Consider the following 11,958-nt stretch of genomic DNA (forward strand, 5'->3'; position numbering starts at 1 on the left):
CCAGGTGCAAGTGATACTCCCACCTAGGCCTCCCTAGTAGCTGGGATTACAGGTGTGAACCACCGCTCCCAGCCAAAGGTGTAAAATGTTGAAATCTTAGTAAAGCTCCCAGTGAAGTTGAGCTGGAGTCCTCCACGAGCCCTGTGCATCCTTTGTAGAGGGCCTGGTGGAACAGAAACCAAATGGGAACTAAAAAGGAGGGACACTGTGAAAAGGAACGGTGGTGGGTCATTGGGTTTGTGTCTGGGAGTTCAACCTCCTGGGAGGAGGCACTGGCTCAGGCTGTCCCTGAGGAAGCTGTTTGGAGCAGCTAACTGTCAGAGGGGCTGCTAGGAATTCTTGCAATTAGCTGGGTGTGGTGGCTCGTGCCTGTAATGCCAGCACTTCAGGGGGCCGAGGAGGAAGGATAAATGGAGCCCAGGGGTTCAGGACCACCCTGGGCAACAGAGCAAGACACTGTCTCTACAAAAAACAAAAACCAAACAGAAAACTAGCCAGGAATGGTGGCATGTGCCTATAGTTCTAGCTAATTGGGAGGCTGAGGCGGGAGGATTTCTTGAGCCCAGGAGGTCAAGGCTACAGTAAGCCGTGATTGCACCACTGCACTCCAGCCTGAGCAACAAAGCAAGACCTTGCCAAAAAAAAAAAAAAATTCTTGAAATTAAACCCGTCTAGTTCTCACGGCTTGTTCCTAGGATTTTATTTTGTTTTATTTTATTTCTTTATTTGTGACAGAGTTTAGCTCTTGTTGCCCAGGCTGGAGTGCAATGGCATGATCTCGGCTCACCACAACCTCTGCCTCCCAGGTTCAAGCGATTCTCCTGCCTCAGCCTCCCTAGTAGCTGGGATTACAGGCATGTGCCACCACACCCAGCTAATTTTGTATTTTTAATAGAGACGGGGTTTCTTCACGTTGGTCAGGCTGCTCTCGAACTCCCAACCTCAGGGGATCCGCCCGCCTCAGCCTCCCAAAGTGCTGGGATTACAGGCATGAGCCACGGTGCCCGGCCTATTCCTAGGATTTTAAAGACTCCCCAGGGCTTGTCCTGTAACTGAGACTCTGAGAAGCTACTGAGGAGCTCTGATGCTTTCCAGGTAAAAGTCAAGGAAGGGATCCATTTCAATGTGAGTGGTGCATATATGGAAAATAGATTTGGCGACAGTACATCTTGGATTTTCTAGGATAGTTCTGACCTCTGTGTCACTGTCAGATCATATTGTCCCAATGTGGGGTATGAGAACTACAGTAATTATATGTATGAATCAGGTTCATGTTTTGGAGATGGGGGAATATTTCTCACAATTTAATAACTTTTGCTAGGGTTTGTGAATTGCATTTGTTGGTCCGGAATCAAACAGAATTGCTTTTAGAGAGCCAGTTACTCTTTGGGTTAGAAAAAGCACCTTGATAAACGTGTTTGTTCATGGAAGGCCAGACCTCCTGAAAATGGAAAGTCTTAGATAAAAAACATGAAACTGCTCTTCAGAGTGGGCTGCAGGCTGCTTGGGGTTGTTTTGGGGACACAAGGAGAGGAAGGGAGCCCCAGCCACAGGCAGGGCCAGGGAACATCAGGTGAGGACACCCGAGCGGGGTCAGGGATGAGCAGCACACAACACGTATGTGTTTTGAGATGTTACCCTCTTGGCAGGTTCTGCAGAGGATGGGGTTTGAAGCCGCCTAGAAGCTGCCCTCTGCCCCAGGATCCCTAACGAAATACCATTTGACTGTGGGAGGCTCAGGGGACACTGGGGGCCAATGGGCTGGATGATGTCAGCGATTGTGGCTCTCTCAGTCCCCCCCAGGAGGGTTCCTGGGACAGGCAGCAAAAGCTTCTGCCTGTCCTGGATGAAGATCTGGCAAGTCTTAGATAGCTCAAAGTGAGGCTCACCAACCCACTTGCCCCTCACCCACTTCTTCCTGAAACCCCAGCATAAGTGCCTCATGGAGTTGTAAAATCTGCCTGTAGCAAGCCATTGGGAACTAACAAACACTGTGGGTTCTGGGGACAAGTTCTTGGCTGGCTCCAGACACCATCTTGCTACACATTTCCAGGATGCTGAGTCATTTGTTTAGCAGGGACCAGTCTGATTCAGGCTTACTCTGTCAGCCTCATATATTATGTGGCCCAGGAGGAACTAAAACTCCTGAAAACCTGCCAGGGCCCATCACACCCCTCTGTTACCCTGAAACTTCAGGAAAAGTCAGGTCCACACAGCAGCTTGATTAGCAGTGCTTGTCGGGGGTGGGCGGAGCAGGAAGAACGCTGTGTCTAGGCTGGGGTCTGGGGATAGGAGGAGAATGTCAGCTGTAGGAGCCAAGGGGACTGGCAAGAAACTGTGCAACCACGCAGGAAAAGCATCTGGATCCTCCTTTGAGCCACCCGACTTTATATTAAAGGTAAGGGTGACCTCGGAAGGCTGGGAGTTTTGGGGATTCACAGGCAGCCAACACTGGAGTAGGTCTCTGATCTCTTTTTAGCCTTGGTTAGGAGGATATTTGTTGGCTCAGTTTAATCTGAATCCTGCATGAGAGTTTTGCAAAGAGATGAAGACTTCCTTTGATCCTGTCTTCCTTGTGTGAGAGCTCAGCCACAAATAGAGTGTAGGGTCCTTTCGGTTTTCACCTCTAACAAATCTGACTTTGTTCTCTCCATTCTCAGCTTCCTGCACCAATCCCCCAGGTCCCAGATCTCCAGTTATATTTCAGGGGGTCTTCTATTTTTATCCTTTCCCCTTTGTTTTGTAGATAAGAGGAGGTTCAGGTGCATTTCTCTCCAACTGAGGACTTTGGAAATCTTGACAGGCTTTGGAAATGTCACATGGCGTGGCAGGAGCAGCAGCTGTGCAAAAACAAATGAGCGTTCCCATCAGGATGTTTGCGATTTAATTCTAGCCTAGCTACCCACTGACCTCAGCCGTAGGGAGGTCATGGACTTTCTTGGAATTCATTTCTTCATCTGTAAAGTGAAGGAGTTGATCTATAGGCTACTTTAGGCTTTTTAGATTGCAAGTGACGATAAAACAACTCAAACTAGCTTGAGCAAAATAAGATATGTTGCTGGGTGCTGTGGTTCACACCTGTAATCTCAGCACTTTGGGAGGGTGAGGAAGGAGGATTGCTTGAGCCCAGGAGTTCTAGGCCAATCAGCAACATAGTGAGACCTCATCTCTACAAAAAAATTTAAAAATTATCCAGGCTTGGTGGCATGTGTCTGTCATCCCAGCTACTGGGGAGGCGGAGGCAGGAGGTTCACTTGAGCCTGGAAGGTTGAGGCTGCAGTGAGCTGTGTTCACACCACTGCACTCCAGCCTAGGTGACAGAGAAAGACCCTGTCTGAAACAATGAAAATGAAGACAAAAAACAAAACAAAACAACACACACACACACACACCCAAATGAGGGATGTGTTAGCTTGTGGTTGCCAAGGAAGGGAAGAGTAGCCAGGCCATAGTAAGGCAACTGGATTTCAGAAACAAACAGAAACAGGCATTGCAAGGTTAATAGGACTTTCTCTCTGTCTCCTGTCTTTACTTTGCTTTGAATGTTGGCTTCATTTCTTCCCACTCAACTAGGTTTTTTCACATAAGGGGCTAACATGGCCACCAGTGACCCCATCTCCATCTCACACTTTCACTACCTGAGCAATCTAGGTTTGGACAGATTCCTTGAGCTCCAAATCGAAAATTCTCAGGGAAGGGCTCTGATTGGCCCAGATTGGATCAGTGCCCACCCCTGAACCAGTCAACTGTAGCCAGAGAAGCAGAATCACATTGTGTGGAAAGGAAATGGCTGCCCCCAGTTCCACAGTCATTATGTGAATGAGGGTGGGAGTGGGGGCAAATGGAGACAATTCCAAGAGAAGCCAGACGACTGGGCATGTGGCAAAAATGTGTGCATTATAACCTGTTCTGAATCGAATTGGTGATGAAAGTTCTGCTATTGCTGTGTCAAAACACAAAATTGTCTTCTTGAGCCTCCAAAGTGATCACCGCTCACTGCAGTCTCAACCTCCTGGGCTCAAGTGATCTTCCTGCCTCAGCCTCCCAAGTAGCTGGGACTACAGGTGTGTGCCACCATGCCTAGCCAATTTTTGTATTTTTAGTACAGATGGGGTTTCACCATGTTGGCCAGGCTAGTCTCGAAATCCTGGCCTCAGGTAATCTGCCTGCCTCAACCTCCCAAAGTGCTGGGATTACAGGCGTGAGCCACTGCACCCAGCCCATAAACTGTGCTTTTTATTGGGTACTAGAAGCATATGAATAGCATAGCATACACCTAATCTTGATCTAATGACCTTTGACAGTGTTAAAAGCTCTGGAACCTGGAGGCAGGAAACCGATTTTTCATACTTTTTATTTTGAAATCATTATAGATTCACAGGAAGTTGCAAAGATAGTACAAAGAGGTCCCAATTTTCTTTGCCAAATTTATCTCAAATTTTTTTTCCAGACAGGTCCTTGCTCTGTTGCCCAAGCTGCTGTGCAGTGGCATGATCATAGTTCACTGCAACCTCGAACTCCTGAGCTTCAGCGATCCTCCCACCTCAGCCTCCCAAGTAGTCCCATAGTCCCAGCCCGTGAGCTGGGACTACAGGTATGTGCCACCATGCCTGGCTAATTTTTTTAGAGAGGGGGCCTCACTATATTGCGCAGACTGGTCTCGAACTCCTGGGCTCAAGCAATTCTCCTGCCTCAGCCTCCCAAAGCACTGGGATTACAGGTGTGAGGCACTGTCCTCCAAGGGTTACATCTTTTTTTTTTTTTCGAGACCGAGTTTCGCTCTTGTCCTCGAGGCTAGAATGCAGTGGTGTGATCTCAGCTCACTGCAACCGCCGCCTCCTGGGTTTGAGCAATTCTCTTGCTTCACCCTCTAGAGTAGCTGGCACTACAGGTGTGTGCCACCACTCCTGGCTACTTTTTGTATTTTTAGTAAAGATGGAGTCTCACTATGTTGGCCAGGTTGGTCTGGAACTCCTGACCTCAGGGGGTCTGCCTACTTCAGCATCCCAAAGTGCTGGGATTACAGGGGTAAGCCACTGCGTCTGGACCTCCAAAGGTTGCATCTTATGTAAAGTATCAAAGCCAGGAAAACTGACATGCGTATAACGTGTGTGCCTAGTTCTGTGTTGTTTTTATCACATGCAAATTTGTGTAATACTACCACTTCAAGTAAAAGGCAGAACTGTTCTCTCATCAAATAGATCTCTCTGGTGAGACCTCTGTGTAGCCACACGCACTCTCTCCCCATCAACAACTAATGTGTCTCCATCGCTATCATTTTGAGGAGGCTGAGTTTTAAATCAACTTCCAACCCTCTCAGCAGTGTGCGCTTGGATGAGTCACTTGTCCTTTTCTGGATGTTGATCTTCTCAGTTATAGTAAGACATGGTTGGGTCACATCAACATTCCTCTTGAATTTCCACAGGCTGATAGGATCTGAAAATGCTACAGAGATTATGAGAAAGAAAATGGGGTTTTATGGTGAAATAAACTAGGGAAATGATGCTTTACATAAATACATAGTGCTTCTTTACCGTGAATTCTCAGCCCTTTAATATACTAAGGTGAACTGTGACTCTAGTGTGGGAGTTGTATGCAGCATTTTCCAAATTTATCTGAACACAGATGCTCCCCCAACCCTTTAAAAAAACATATCCTCTAGAAAAAAGAAAATCACCTATAGCTAGTTTTTCAGGGAATGTGCTTACAGATATGCTTTTTCAGGTAACCTCTGAGGTCCTCCTGCCTCAGCAATCCCACCCAGATTAAAATGCCTAGAAATATATCCTCTCTCGTGGGTTAAATTATGTCTCTTCAGCCAAAACCTAAGAGTGTGACCTTATTTGAAATCAGGGTCTTTTCAGGGGTAATTAAGATAAGGATCTTGAGATGAGATCATTCTAGATTAGGGTGAAGTCTAAATCCAAGGAAGAGTGTCCTTATGCATAGACACAGAAAAAAATGATAGGCTGGGCGTGATGGCTTGCACCTGTAATCCCAGTGCTTCGGGAGGCTGAGGCAGGAAGATTGCTCAAGCCCAGGAGTTCCAGGCTGCAGTGAGTTATAATCATCCCACTGCACTCCAGCCTGGGTGACAGAGCGAGACGCTGTCTCTGAAAAAAGAAAGAAGGAAGGAAGGAGGGAAGGGGAGGGGAGGGGAGGGGAAGGGAAGGGGAAGGAAGGGAAGGGAAGGGAAGGGAAGGGAAGGGAAGGGAAGGGAAGGGAAGGGAGGAGGGAGGGAGGAAAAAAAGAAAGAGAGAAAAAGAGAAAGAGAGAGAAAGAGAAAGAAAGGAAGGAAGGAAGGAAGCAAGCAAGGAAGGAAGGAAGGAAAGGAAAGGAAGGAAGGAAAGGAGAGGGAAAGAGAGGGAGAGAGGAAGACAGGGAAGGCAGGGAGGGGATGGAAGGAAGCAAGGAGGGAAGGAAGAAGGAAGGAAGGGAGGGAGGAAGGGAGGGAGGAAGGGAGGGAATGCTCTGTGCTGCAGAGGCAGAGTCTAGAGGGCAGCCACAAGCCAAGGGCCACCCAGGGTTGCCAGCAGCCGCCAAAAGATAGGCAAGGGCAACCCTAACCATGCTTGGATTTCAGACTTCTGGCCTCCAGAACTGAGATAATAAATTTCTTCTCTTTTAAGCCACCTACTCTGTGGTTCTTTGCTACAGCAGCCTGAGGAAACACAAAACCCTCTTTTCATACTCTTGGGGTATTTTATTTTTATTTATTTTTTGTAGAGATGGGGTTTCACTTTGTTGCCCAGGCTAGTCTCGAACTTCTGGGCTCGAGCTACCCTCCCGCCTAGACCTCCCAAAGGGCTGGGATTACAGGCCTGAGCCACCGTGCCCCCACAAGGGGTTTTTATTTTTTAGGTTGCTGAGGCTGGAGTGCAGTGGCTGCTCACAAGTGCAGTCATGGTGTCCTGCAACCTTGAACTCCTGGGCTCACTTGATCCTCCCGCTTCAGCCTGCAGAGTAACTGGGACTACGGGTACATGCCACCGAACTCTGCAAAATTTTAGGGGGTTTTGAAGGAAGGAAGGGGTCTCTTTTAAGTTTCTCCAGCCCCCAATCTCCTTCCCTCCTCAGGCCTTTGCACATGCTGGCCCCTCTGGGAACCTGAACGGTGAAAATACAGCAGCCCTGTGAAGACTGGGAGGAGGGAGTTGGGAGGGAGGGAAGTTCTAAGCAGAAAAGCCATCAAAGGCCCTGGGCCAGGCCAAGATTTGGGATAGTCAAGTCCCAGAGAGAAGGCAACTGTGGCTGCGATACCGTGAGAAGGGAGAGAGAAGTAGGAGAAGATGCTGGAGGGCAAGGGAGGGGCCACACCGCCTAAGTCCTGCCAGCTACAGTCAGGGGTTTGAAGTTTATTCTAAGTGCAATGGGCAAATTTTTTCTTTTTCTTTTTTTTTTGAAATAAGGTCTCGCTCTGTCACCCAGGCTGGAGTGCGGTGGTGGGATCACAGCTCACTGCAGCCTCAACCTCTTGATCTCTTAAGCAATCCTCCCACCTCAGTCTCCCCCTGCCCCAACTCCCCCCAACCCTGCCCTGCCATCGAATAGCTGGGACCACAGGCTCGCACCACCAGGAGTGAAGCCAAAAAATACAAAAATATTTTGTGTAGAGACGGGGGGTCTCTCTATGTTGCCCAGGCTGGTCTTGAACTTCTGGGCTCAAGTGATCCTCCCTCCCACCATGGCCTCCTGAAGTGCTGGTGTTATAGGAGTGAGCCACTGCGCCTGGCCCATTGGAGGATTTTTTTTTTTTTTAGACAGTCTCGCTCTGTCACCCAGGCTGCAGTGCAGTGGCATGATCTCGGTTCACTATAACCTCCACCTCATTGGAGGATTTTAAGCACAGGAATAGCATGTCTTGTTTGCACTTTAGAAAGATCTCCCTAAGTGCAGTGTGTGGGATAAACTGCAGGGGGCGAGATGGAGACAAACCTGGAGGCAGAAATTAGGTAGAAGAAGGTCATTAGGATAGGCTGGGCTAGGGATGAAGGTGACTTGGTCGAGGTCTGTAACCGTGAAATGGTAGTAAGTGGGCCTAGATCTATCTTGGAGGCAGCACTGTCAGGATGATGGGGTGAGGGAAAGAGAAATCACAGTAACTTCTTAGTGTTTTAGCCTACACAACTGGGCGAATGGGGAGCACCATCTATTTATGGTGGGAGACCTTGGGAAGGACGGGGTTTGAGGGGGTGGTGGAGGGAAATTCGAGCCTGCTTTTGGCTGGGAGATGCTCATTAGGCATCCAAGAGGAGGTGTGAGGTAGTTAAATATGTGAGTCTGAGTCCTAAGGAGAAGTCTTGGCGGGAGATACAGCCTTGAGATTCATCAGACCGGAGATGGTCTGTGGGTCTGTGAAGCCGCAGATCGGGATGACAGCCACTATGGGAATGAACAAAGACGAAGACGGGAGACCCCAAGACAGACCTCCGGGGCAGCCATCACCAAAAGAGGGCAGAGGAGGAGCAGGGAAGTGAAGGCTCCTGAGAAGGAGAAGGCCGTGTGGAGGAGGGAAACCGGGGGAAGTTGGAGTCAGAGACATTGGAAAAGCACGTAAGGAGGCCGTGGCCAAGCATGTCAAAAGCCACTGAGAAGCCGGAGAAGGGACCTTTGGCCTCAGTGATATGTAGGTCACTGATGATCTGGACGAGAGTCATCTCCTGTAACGGTGGGGACAAAAGGCTGATAGGAGCAGCACAGAATGAAAGTGGGGAGGGGGGAGGTGGAACAGCAGATGCCGGAGGAGCTGGGGGCCTCCAGGGAGAGTTTCTGAAGGATGGAGGGCAGGGCATGTTATAAGCGGATGATAATGATCTGGGGAAGGGGAGAAAGGCTCTGCAGAGACAACTGTGGGGGCCACGCCCTAAGGAGCAGGAGGGCTGGGGTCCTGTGCAGGCTGGAGGAGAAGGATACAGCGGGGGAAGGGAGCACGCGTGGATACTGGGCGGCAGGTGTGGGGCACAGAGGTGAGGTATGCGGGTGTGGTTGCATCCCTTCTTTTCTCTGAAGCCTGTGGTGGCATTGCCAGGAGAAATTGAGGTTGGGGGTGTGGGAGATTTGAAATTAGTCATTTCAAGAGCGAGGAAGTGAAGCTGTGAAAGCGCATTAGAGGAACCGAGGGCCCGCGTGAGACGCTTGGTTGTGATTTGGAAAATGAGTCTGGTCACACACGGGTGCTGGTTCTTGAGCCATAGTTGGATCCAACTGGAGTCTGGAGTTGCCCTGGGTGGGCACAGTGAATGGGGGAAAAGGGGTAAAGGATGCAGGGCAGTGACTGTAAGGATGGCTTAAGGACATGGTGATGGCGCTGCCAACAGGCAAAGATCGCTGGCTCGGAGGGCTGGGTGGGCTCAGAGAATTGCTGGCATGGTGTGGTGGTAATACAGGACCTACCTGAACTGCCAGTGCAGGAGGTGATGTTCAGAGTGGGAGGCTGGAGGTGATCAGGACTGACGAGATAAGGTATGTCCACTTGAGAGTGTGGCCAAGGCAGAGTGGAGGAAAGTCTGCTGGTGTTGAGCAGCTTCTCTGCCTGTTCTTACTTGGTCCTTCCCAACTTTGGTTTGTTTTTTTTTTTTTTTTTTTTTTTTTTGTTTTGTTTTGTTTTGTTTTGTTTTTGTTTTTGAGACGGAGTCTCACTCTGTCGCCCAGGCTGGAGTACAGTGGCGTGATCTCAGGTCACTGCAACCTCCGCCACCCAGGTTCAAGGGATTTTCGTGCCTTAGCTTCCCAAGTAGCTGGGATTACAGGTGCCCACCAGCAAACCCAGCGAATTTTTGTGTTTTTAGTAGAGAGGGTTTCACCATGTTGGCCAGGCTGGTCTCGAATTCCTGACCTCAAGTGATCCACCCACCTCAGCCTCCCAAAGTGCTGGGATTACAGGCATGAGCAACCGTGCCAGGCCCCTTCCCAACTTTGGATTCAGAGCTACATCCTACCAGAGCCAGAAGGGCCCACCCTCTTCACTGTACAAATGGTCACACCAACGCCTGGAGATGTTGGATGCAGAAGGCGAAATGTCAGAAGCTGGAGTTCTGCATCTCAGCTGGAGGGTGAGGTAAGATTCCTGCTGGTGTTTATCCCCCTCCTCACTTCCCTCAGCAGCAGCCCTTCTCCTCCCCTTCTGCATCCCTGGAGCAAGTGCCTTAAGGCTCTCCCCCTTCAACATGCCCCCCACCCTACAGCCTTTCCTGCATTTCCCATTCCTCTGGGGAGTCCCTGCAGATAGAAATTCAAGTGCACAGCCACGAGGAACATCTCCTTGCTGTTAACTAGACTGTGTTTCTTTTTTTTTTTTTGAGACAGAGTCTCGCTGTGTCGCCCAGGCTGGAGTGCAGTGGCACAATTTCGGCTCACTGCAAGCTCCGCCTCCCGGGTTCACGCCATCCTCCTGCCTCAGCCTCCTGAGTAACTGCGACTACAGGCACCTGACACCGCGCCCGCCTAATTTTTTGTATTTTTGGTAGAGACGGTTTCACTGTGGTCTCGATCTCCTGACCTTGTGATCTGCCTGCCTCGGCCTCCCAAAGTGCTGGGATTACAGGCGTGAGCCACCGCGCCTGGCCTAGACTGTGTTTCTTTACAAATATCTGGTGGCAGATCTTATTCATTCATTCATTGATGCACTCATTTAATCTTCATTCATTCATTCCATCTTTCATTATTCACTCACTGGCTTTGAGTGACTAAACCAGCCATGAGGGATGAGTTCTCCGCCACTGTGACACTGCTCACTCACCCAACCAACCAGCTCACTGTTTCTCTCATTCATTATTCACCTCATTGTGGGGAAAAGAAAGAGAAATCAGCCTGTTACTGTGTCTATATAGAAAGAAGTAGACATAAGAGGCTCCATTTTGTTCTGTATTTGAGATGCTGTTAATCTGTGACCCTACCCCCAACTTTGTCCTTGCAAGAGACATGTGCTGTGGTGACTCAAGGTTTAACGGATTTTGGGCTATGCAGAATGTGCTTTGTTAAACAAGTGCCTGAAAGCAGCCTGCTGGTTAAAAGTCATCACCATTCTCTTAATCTCAAGTACCCAGGGACACGTACACTGCAGAAGGTTGCAGGGACCTCTGCCTAGGAAAGCTAGGTATTGTCCAAGGTTTCTCCCCATGTGATAGGCTGAAATATGGCCTCATGGGAAGGGAAAGACCTAATCGTCCCCCAGCCTGACACCCGTGAAGGGTCTGTGCTGAGGAGGACTAGTATTAAGAGGAAAGAAGGCCTCTTGGCAGTTGAGATAGAGAAAAGCATCTGTCTCCTGCCCGTCCCTGGGCAATGGAACATCTCGGTGTAAAACCCAATTGTGTGTTCTATTTACTGAGAAAGGACAAAACCGCCTTAGGGCTGAAGGCGGGACGTGCTAGTGGCAATGCTGCTCTTTGTGCGCTAAAAAGGTTTATGGAGATATTTGCATATGCATATCAAGGCACAGCACTTTTCCTTAAACTTATTCATGTCACAGAGATCTTTATTCATGTCTTACTGCTGACCTTCTCCCTACGATGATCCTATTATCCTGCCACTTCCCTTTTTCTAAGATGATGAAGATAATGATCAATAAATACTGAGGGAACTCAGAGACCGGTGCCGGCACGGGTCCTCTGTATGCTGAGCACCGGTCCCCTGGGCCCACTTTTTCTTTCTCTATACTTTGTCTCTGTGTCTCATTTCTTTTCTCAAGTCTCTTGTTCCACCTAACGAGAAACGCCCACAGGTGTGGAGGGGCAGACCACCCCTTCACCTCATAAATCCTGCGTAGGTCTGAGACCTGGGCTTCACGCATGTCTGGCAGGCGTCCAGGCTTTCCCATCATGTATCTATCTCCTGGGTCACATCCATGTCAGGTGGGTACCACAGTCTAAAGTCCTTGTATTCTCTTCCACATACCAGGGCTGATAATTTATTAGCTGCCATTGATCAAAGTTCACAAGGTGAATTTTCATAAACTTC

General features: G+C 49.2%; 1 long non-coding RNA gene across 3 annotated transcripts; it reads left to right on the forward strand.

Annotated features, from left to right (window-relative positions):
- Positions 1–2,089: 2,089 nt before the first annotated feature.
- Positions 2,090–11,657, forward strand: LOC144335599 (uncharacterized). Of its 3 annotated transcripts, none has more exons than XR_013406534.1 (4): positions 2,090–2,398; positions 4,451–4,594; positions 6,862–10,057; positions 10,306–11,657. It is a non-coding gene; the product is annotated as an uncharacterized LOC144335599 (long non-coding RNA). The 3 variants fall into 3 exon arrangements; XR_013406535.1 differs by having other exon boundaries at positions 7,410–10,057; XR_013406533.1 differs by having other exon boundaries at positions 4,451–10,057.
- The last annotated feature ends 301 nt before the right edge of the window (positions 11,658–11,958 follow it).

Source organism: Macaca mulatta, chromosome 16, assembly GCF_049350105.2.
Source record: "Macaca mulatta isolate MMU2019108-1 chromosome 16, T2T-MMU8v2.0, whole genome shotgun sequence".
NCBI classification, from domain to species: Eukaryota; Metazoa; Chordata; class Mammalia; order Primates; family Cercopithecidae; genus Macaca; species Macaca mulatta.